This window comes from Phyllobates terribilis, unplaced genomic scaffold (assembly GCF_046119375.1).
Source record: "Phyllobates terribilis strain yellow unplaced genomic scaffold, ASM4611937v1 Scaffold_4__5_contigs__length_816908805, whole genome shotgun sequence".
In the NCBI taxonomy this organism is placed as follows: Eukaryota; Metazoa; Chordata; class Amphibia; order Anura; family Dendrobatidae; genus Phyllobates; species Phyllobates terribilis.
In genome coordinates, this window is record NW_027362764.1 from 798199572 (window position 1) to 798208363 (window position 8792).

The window sequence follows — 8792 nt, forward strand, 5'->3', positions numbered from 1 at the left end:
CTCCTTTCTAGGAACATGACATTACTGAGGCCCACCTCTATGTGTCTTTAAATTGTTATTGTAGTTTTCCCCAAATTTTGGCAGCCCTTGCAGTCACTGCATACACAATAACAGTATAGGAAACGCACTTTAATAATGGGAACAACAAAGCATAGCCGGCTGATGGCTATCTAACAATAGCGAGGGCCCAATGCTGGCCATTTGAGAATAGTAATGGCCGCCTGATGGCCCTATAAAAATAGTCTTTGTGACTTTCAGAGTCCCTCCTTTATAAATGAAACAGGATAATTCTGATGATGTGTCACACACCACATGGCCAGCTAAGGTTGTAAAATGTTAAAATGATATTTCCTGTGAATGTATTTTTCACTATTGAAAGCGATGCAAAAGTGCAAAAATGCATCAAAAACCCTACGTGTGAACATAGTGTTACACGCATGCCGCTAGGTTCAGATAGGGTTACATGAATTGTTTGGAATACTGGGGGAACCGTTACTCAGGGCAACCATAGACCATGTGCTGCAGCTACTCTCAGGCACACAGGGGTATTGACCCTCAGGCACATACACGTACAGTAGGTTGTTTCACTTGCTGACCAGACACACTTGACAAGAGTCCTCATAAACGGTAGAACAGTAGCATTTAATAAGAAGCCGCACAGCCAGTGCAAGTTAAGTCTTATGAGCAACAGGCTCCAGTGACAAACAATACAGTTTCTTTAGCAGCACAGCAATTCACAGTCTTCCCAGTAGTACAGGACAGCAGAGTTCTAATGCAAATGCACATTAATGAACACAGCATTCCTTACAGCACAGTGAGATGGAGGAGGGGGAGAGTTTGCTGAGGGAGATGATCCCTGTGACACCATTTCTTCCAGTCCTTATCTTTCTGCCTGACAATACTCTGCACTGCTAGTTCAGGAACTCTACCTGACCTGTGCTTAGCTTCACTCCTGACTTGAATCTTTTTCACTTGCAGGGGCGCTTCTGTGAAATACAGAACACACACACCACCTTTCTCTTCTGCTCCAGCCAGACAGTAAACAACTTCCCCACAATCCCCCTGGGGCTCTGTTAAAACACTCCTCTTCTCATGTGACTGTGTTAACCCCTCTAGTTGCTGGATGCTTCTGGAGCACAACACTTCCTGTCTCATGTGCTTGTGTTACTTCTAATAGTTGCTGAATGCGTTTAAAGCAACAGCACTACTTCTCCATGTCACACTCTGCAACAGCACCACTTCTGTATGTTACACTCTGCAACAGCACTACTTCGGCATGTCACTGTCAGGCAAAATGTATTTTTGTCCTAGTTTTAAAAATGAGAGATGTCTTAAATCTCCACCCCCTGCTCATTTGGAAGAGGCTACATAGAACTCACTCTTTCTCCCCCCAAACAAGGAATCTTTATTACCGCCATAAAACCTCAGCCAGAGCAAGCATACTGGTGTAAACGGGAAATTCCCTCCAAAATCCTATTGTCTAACTGTACAAACTTTTAATGTCGATTTTAATAACCTTTTTACAATTGTGATGGTGTGGTTTTCGTGGCTGGAAGACCACCAGGAATCTGGGAAATGGGTTCTGAGCTTCTGAGCGTCATAGAGATATCATATTTGATATCCATCTTCATGAATATTGGTGACGGCAAACATGATGTCTCCATCTTGGATGTGGGACCCCCCCATAACAAGATATGAAATCTGAAGGATTTTTATGTCTTAGGCAGCTGGGTGGGTTCACAAAACCGAGCCCCCGTGTGAGGTAAACAACATGGGTGTCTCCTAGGGTTTTGGCCCCTTAATAAAAACCAAAACGGCCATTTTACTTCATTCTTTCCCAGGGACATCAGACGAATGCACTACTCGCTGCATGGAGGAATCACACCTAATTTCCGGGGAGCCGTCCCTCCCACAGAATCTAAGACCATCACCTTGTGGCGCAGGTTTTGCTATTACTTATCCCTTTTATTTTAATAACTGTTTTATGCATATATGTAAATTGTCTCTTTTATAATATCTTGCATATCTTTTGTAAACACTGCCCACCTTTCGGGAGTAAATCATTATTATTTGCCAGCTTTGTTCTTCTTGTCCTATGTCAAGCAAACACGTTCCTCACTGCTAATTCACGTTACCTAACGGGTACCCGATCCACCTGTTAAGCGATCGGTGGTGGCAGTATACCAGTATTTATGCGATATTGTGGTTTGAGGGTGGCTGGACGGAGGTATATATGCGTTCCTGGAAGGAACTGGTGGTATATATATGTCCTGTCACATCACGTGCCACAATAGTCAACATAAATTAGAGCAGCTGCGCCCGTGCTTATCCTCGGTCAATACCGTGTTTGACCAGCAGGATAAGGGGGTGCCAGAGGGCTGCAAGGTCTGACCAAGTGTCTTTTCGTGACAATTTGTGGCAGTGGTGGGATCATAGGACATTAGTGATCTGATTTGAGCAATCATTCCTCTCACTAAAAACTTGCACGGTTCTTACCTGGACCCTTCACAAAAGTTTTGAAGATCGAACTCAGTGTTCATTAGATCTGAGACAATACTGTATGTGTAGCAGTTACCCCTACCCTTCTTCGTTTTTTCTTTTCTATCTTTATTTTGGTGATCATGGTCATTGTTGGGGAGCAATGGTACAGCCAGCAGAAAAAGGACACTCTTACTGGAATATGTATAACCAAAGGCATTGACCCCCTCGGCAAAAACAAAGAACAAATGGCTGCTGCACTGGCGCAACTGGAGGCCGAGCAAGCCCGTCTCCAGTCCTCAGCAGGGCCAGGGGTCAGCCGAGATATGGACAGTACTGCTGCAGGGGTCCCACCGGTAGACGCACGCCGCGTCAGCGACCAGGGCAGCGTGGACCCCTATTTGCAGATGGCTCTACAGCAACTTCCTGCAGAGGATCATGAAGGACGGCTGAAAGTAATTCAGCAGCACCAGGAGGCCGAGAGGGCCGAGAAAGCCGAGCGAGAGGCCGAGCGAGCCGAGCAAGAGGACCAAGCTCAGAGGGCCCATGAACTGCAGATGGCCCAACTCTGGATCCCAGCATCCGCCTCACGGAACGGTGAGACCAACAATGTGACCCTGTTTAAACCCCGTCCAGAGCATTTTCTTGTGATGGAAAAGGACGGCGACCTCGACACCTTTCTGAGGGGTTTTGAAAAGACTTGCAGACTGTACCAGCTGCCTGAGGGCCAGTGGGCGCGGTACTTAACTGCAGCGCTGCGAGGCAAAGCTCTGGATGTGTTTGTGGCTCTTCCTCCGAGCCTCGATGGGAACTATGATGCCATTAAGCAGGCCCTAATCCAGAGGTTCCAACTGACTCCTGAGGTGTACCGTAAAAAGTTCCGGAACCTCCAACGTGGGCCGCACGACAGTTACAGCGATGTGGTGCATGGGCTCCGAACCAACTTTGAGCAGTGGATCCAAGGACTGTCAGCGACCACCTTTGAGCAGCTAAAGGACCTGATGGTGAAAGACCAGTTCCTGCATCTGTGTCCGACTGAGGTACGGCAGTTCGTGATGGATCGGGAGCCACTAGATGCCAATAAAGCAGCGCAGATTGCAGACACCTACGAGGCCAACCGGAGACCGGAGGTGCGGAAGCTGGTCGTCACCAGCTGGAAAGGGGGTAAGCCATCAACCACCATCCCTGCCCCTGCCAGCCGACCTTCTGGAGGCCTTTTCCCCGTTACCAATGCCCGGCCTGCATCTGATGTCCGCAGGTGTTATTTCTGCAACCAGACTGATCATCTCAGTGCCGCTTGCCCAGAGAAGCAGAGGAAGAACCCCCCATCCAAGGCCCCAGGGCCTAATGCATCAGTTCTTTTGGTGGGTGGGCCGGTTGGGAGGGCCTGTGAAAACTTGCAGTCTGTCATGGTGGGCGATACTGTTACTGTAGGCCTCAAGGACACTGGGGCCGAACGAACCCTCATCCGACCCGAACTGGTGTCGCTGAAGAGCTTATTCCGGGAAAGACCCTGACTGTCACCGGGATTGGGGGCGTCCGATGCCCCTTGCCCATGGCCCGGGTTTTTATTGATTGGGGTGCGGGGAGTGGGGTGAAGGAAGTGGGAGTATCTGAAAATCTACCTGCAAATGTTTTGTTGGGAACTGATTTGGGGAGGATGTTTGCTTATTATGTCTCTGACACCCCTCCCCGATCTGAAACGGTTGGTAAGGTTAATGCTGATACTGTGAATGTCAATGCTTTACATGATGATAATGATGATGATGATGTATTGGAAGGTACAGGAGAACTCAGCCATGTCACGCTGCGGGGTGATATTGCTGAGGATCCCCTAGCAGGAGCAAGTGTCAGTGCTAAGGGTGATGGGGAGAGGCACGGGAACCATGAAGCAGGTAGTGCTGTGCCAGTGACCAGTGTCACAACAGATGGTGACCTGGCTGATGGTAGCTGCCCCATACGTAGCGCTGTGCCTGAGGTAATGGGGGAGGATGGAACGGTGTTATTCCCCGGGGAGACGGCCTATATAGCCACTGTTACCCGCAGTCAGAGTGCCCAGAACGCAAGTAACGTCCTGCCTTCTGGACCCTCCTCGGACAGAGGAATAACAGAATCAGGTATGGACCCAGAGCCGGTCCCAGAGGGTCCCAGTGAGGACGTGGCCTTAACCTCACTTCTGGCTTCCTCCAGCCAGGAGTTTCAGGCAGCTCTGCACTCAGATGCTAGCCTATGGACATTAAGTAGCCTCTCTGAGAAACCCACTTCCGAGTCGGATAAGGAGAGGGTATTCTGGGACCAAGGGAGGTTGTACCGGGAGACAGTTCCCTGTACACCCCAACAGGAGTGGCTGAGGGAAAGACAGCTAGTCGTCCCCTACCAATTCAGGGATGAGTTGTTGCGGATCGCCCATGAAATTCCACTCGCTGGACACCTGGGGGTCAGCAAAACCAAGGCCCGGCTGTCTCACCACTTTTATTGGCCAAAAATGAGGATGGATGTGGTGAACTACTGTCGCTCCTGTACCACGTGTCAAAGAGTGGGAAAGTCAGGGCCGGCTCCCAAAGCCCCCCTGATCTCTTTGCCAGTGATAGAGGAGCCTTTCCAGAGGATTGCTGTGGACATTGTGGGACCACTGGCCATACCCAGCAGCTCTGGAAAACGTTTCATCCTTACCGAGGTAGACTATGCTACCCGGTATCTGGAGGCAGTAGCCCTGTCCTCAATTAGGGCGGAAAAGGTGGCAGACGCCCTCTTGGACCTCTTTTCGCGAGTAGGCTTTCCCAGGGAGATGCTTACCGACCAGGGGACCCAGTTCATGTCTCGCTTAATAGAGGCCCTCTGTAAGAAAATGCAGGTGCAGCATCTTGTATTGAGCGCGTATCATCCCCAAACCAATGGTTTCTGTGAGCGATTCAACGGTACCCTCAAACAGATGTTAAAAATGCTGGTTGAGACCCAGGAACGCGACTGGGAGCGTTACCTCCCACACCTGTTATTTGCTTACAGAGAGGTTCCACAGGCCTCGACGGGGTTCTCCCCCTTTGAGCTCCTGTATGGCAGGCGTGTCCGAGGACCCCTTGGGTTGATAAGGGAATTCTGGGAAGAAGAGCCAAGCTCCCAGGAGTGTCCATCGTGGAGTATGTCATGCGCTTCCGTGACAAGATGCAGACCTTGACGGAGTTGGTGTATGACAACATGGCGCAAGCCCAGGCTGACCAGAAGCATTGGTACGACCAGAACGCCCGAGAGCGGACCTACCAGGTGGGTCAGAAGGTGTGGGTGCTGGTCCCCGTACCAAAGGACAAGCTTCAGGCGGCCTGGGAAGGCCCGTACGTCATTCACCAACAGCTCAACCCGGTCACCTACCTGATCACTCTTGACCACCCGCGGGGTAGGCGGAAGGCTTTTCACGTTAATATGATGAAGGCTCATCAAGAACGTGGAGCCTGTGTCCTACCGGTCTGCAATCTGCCCGAAGATGGGGAGGACGACCCCCTCTTGGACATGCTGGCCCAAGCAAAGGCCAGCGGGTCGCTAGAGGATGTAGAGATAAGCGCTTGCTATCCGCAGACCAGAGGTCTCAGCTGCGAGCAGTGCTGAAACCCTTCCAAGCAGTGTTCACCAACCTGCCTGGCAGGACTGAAGTGGCAGTCCATGAAGTGGACACCGGGAATCATGCCCCACTCCGGCGGACAGCCTATCGAATCTCCGATGAGGTGCAGCATGTCATGCGCCAGGAGGTCGAGGAGATGCTGAACTTGGTGGTGATTAAGCGGTCCAAGAGCACGTGGGCCTCACCTGTAGTCCTGGTGCCAAAGAAGGACCGGACCACCCGGTTCTGTGTGGACAACAGGGGGCTCAACGCTATCACAGCCTCTGATGCACAACCAATGCACGCATTGAGGAGATGCTGGAGCGGTTTGCCAGCGCAAGCTATCTCTCCATTATGGATCTGAGTCGGGGATATTGGCTGATTCCCTTGAGCCCCGGGGCCCAGGAGAAGTCCGCCTTTATCACCCTCTTCGGATTGTATGAAACCACGGTCATGCCTTTTGGAATGAAAAATGCCCCTGCCACTTTCCAGCGAATGGTCAACCCCCTGCTCCAGGGACTGGAGAGGTACGCAGTAGCGTACCTGGATGACATTGCCGTCTTCAGTCCCACCTGGGAGGATCACCTTGAGCATCTGCAGCAGGTGCTCGGGCGCATTCACCACGAGGGCTTGACCATCAAGCCAGGAAAGTGCCAGATGGGCATAAGCGAGGTCCACTACCTGGGGCACCGGGTAGGTGGGGGTACTCTGAAGCCAGAGCCTGGGAAGGTGGACGCTATCATGTCCTGGCCTACCCCCAGGACAAATAAGCAGGTGCAGTCCTTCTTGGGCACCGCAGGGTACTATAGACGCTTTGTACAAGACTATAGTAGCCTTGCGAAGCCTTTGACAGACCTCACCAGGAGGAGCCTACCCCATTCAGTCAAATGGACAGATGAATGCGAGGTGACCTTTCGGGCTTTGAAGACTGCCCTGAGCAGCTCTCCTGTGCTAAAGGCGGTCGACGGCACACAGCCACTCTTCATACAGACCGACGCCAGTGAGTTTGGCCTTGGTGCTGTGCTGGCCTCGTGTTGTACCTAAGTCGGAAACTGCTGCCGAGGGAAGTGGCCTATTCCACCATAGAGAAGGAGTGCCTGGCCATTGTATGGGCCCTCAACCGTTTACAGCCTTACTTGTATGGGCGCCCTTTCACTGTCGTGACTGACCACAACCTCCTGAGTTTGCTGCACACCATGTCCGGTGCCAACGGAAGGTTGTTACGCTGGAGCCTCACACTGCAGCAGTACGACTTTACCGTTCAACACCGCAAAGGCAGCGAGCATGGCAATGCTGATGGGTTGTCCCTGCGAGGGAAGCCTCCAGAGATACGCCTGGAGGAGTACCAGAAGGTCCTACCTCCATAGCGCAGTCTAAAAAGGGGGAGGTGTCAGGCAAAATGTATTTTTGTCCTAGTTTTAAAAATGAGAGATGTCTTAAATCTCCATCCCCTGCTCATTTTGAAGAGGCTACATAGAACTCACTCTTTCTCCCCCCAAACAAGGAATCTTTATTACCGCCATAAAACCTCAGCCAGAGCAAGCATACTGGTGTAAACGGGAAATTCCCTCCAAAATCCTATTGTCTAACTGTACAAACTTTTAATGTCGATTTTAATAATGCCCATGACTTTCACAAACACAGGGACCACATTTTTGAGATGTTCACCTTTTTCCAATTGTGATGGTGTGGTTTTCGTGGCTGGAAGACCACCAGGAACCTGGGAAATGGGTTCTGAGCTTCTGAGCGTCATAGAGATATTATATTTGACATCCATCTTCATGAATATTGGTGACGGCAAACATGATGTCTCCATCTTAAATGTGGGACCCCCCATACCAAGATATGAAATCTGAAGGATTTTTATGTCTTAGGCAGCTGGGTGGGTTCACAAAACCGAGCCCCCGTGTGAGGTAAACAACATGGGTGTCTCCTAGGGTTTTGGCCCCTTACTAAAAACCAGAATGGCCATTTTACTTCATTCTTACCCAGGGACGTCAGACGCATGGACTACTCGCTGCGTGGAGGAATCACACCTAATTTCCGGGGAGCCGTCCACCCCACAGAATCTGAGACCATCACCTCGTGGCGCAGGTTTTGCTATTACTTATCCCTTTTATTTTAATAACTGTTTATGCATATATGTAAATTGTCTCTTTTATAATATCTTGTATATCTTTTGTAAACACTGCCCACTTTCGGGAGTAACTCATTATTATTTACCATCTTCGTTCTTCTTGTCCTATGTCGAGCAAACACGTTCCTCACCCGCTAATTCACGTTACCTAACGGGTACCCGATCCACCTGTTAAGCGATCGGTGGTGGCAGTATACCAGTATTTATGTGATATTGTGGTTTGAAGGTGGCTGGACGGAGGTATATATACGTTCCTGGAAGGAACTGGTGGTATATATACGTCCTGTCACATCACGTGCCACAATAGTCGACATAAATTAGAGCAGCTGCACCCGTGCTTATCCTCGGTCAATACCGTGTTTGACCAGCAGGATAAGGGGGTGCCAGAGGGCTGCAAGGTCTGACCAAGTGACAGTCACAGTGTGCAACAGCACTACTTCTGCATGTCAAAAGCCCAAGGTGTGGAATAACGTTTTTGCATATTTATTTTGCCTTATATAGCAAGTCATTAAACTGGAAAGGATGTTCCTTAACATTTTTCTCAGGAAAATCCATTTTGGTTTGATATGCTTTACATAAAAGTGT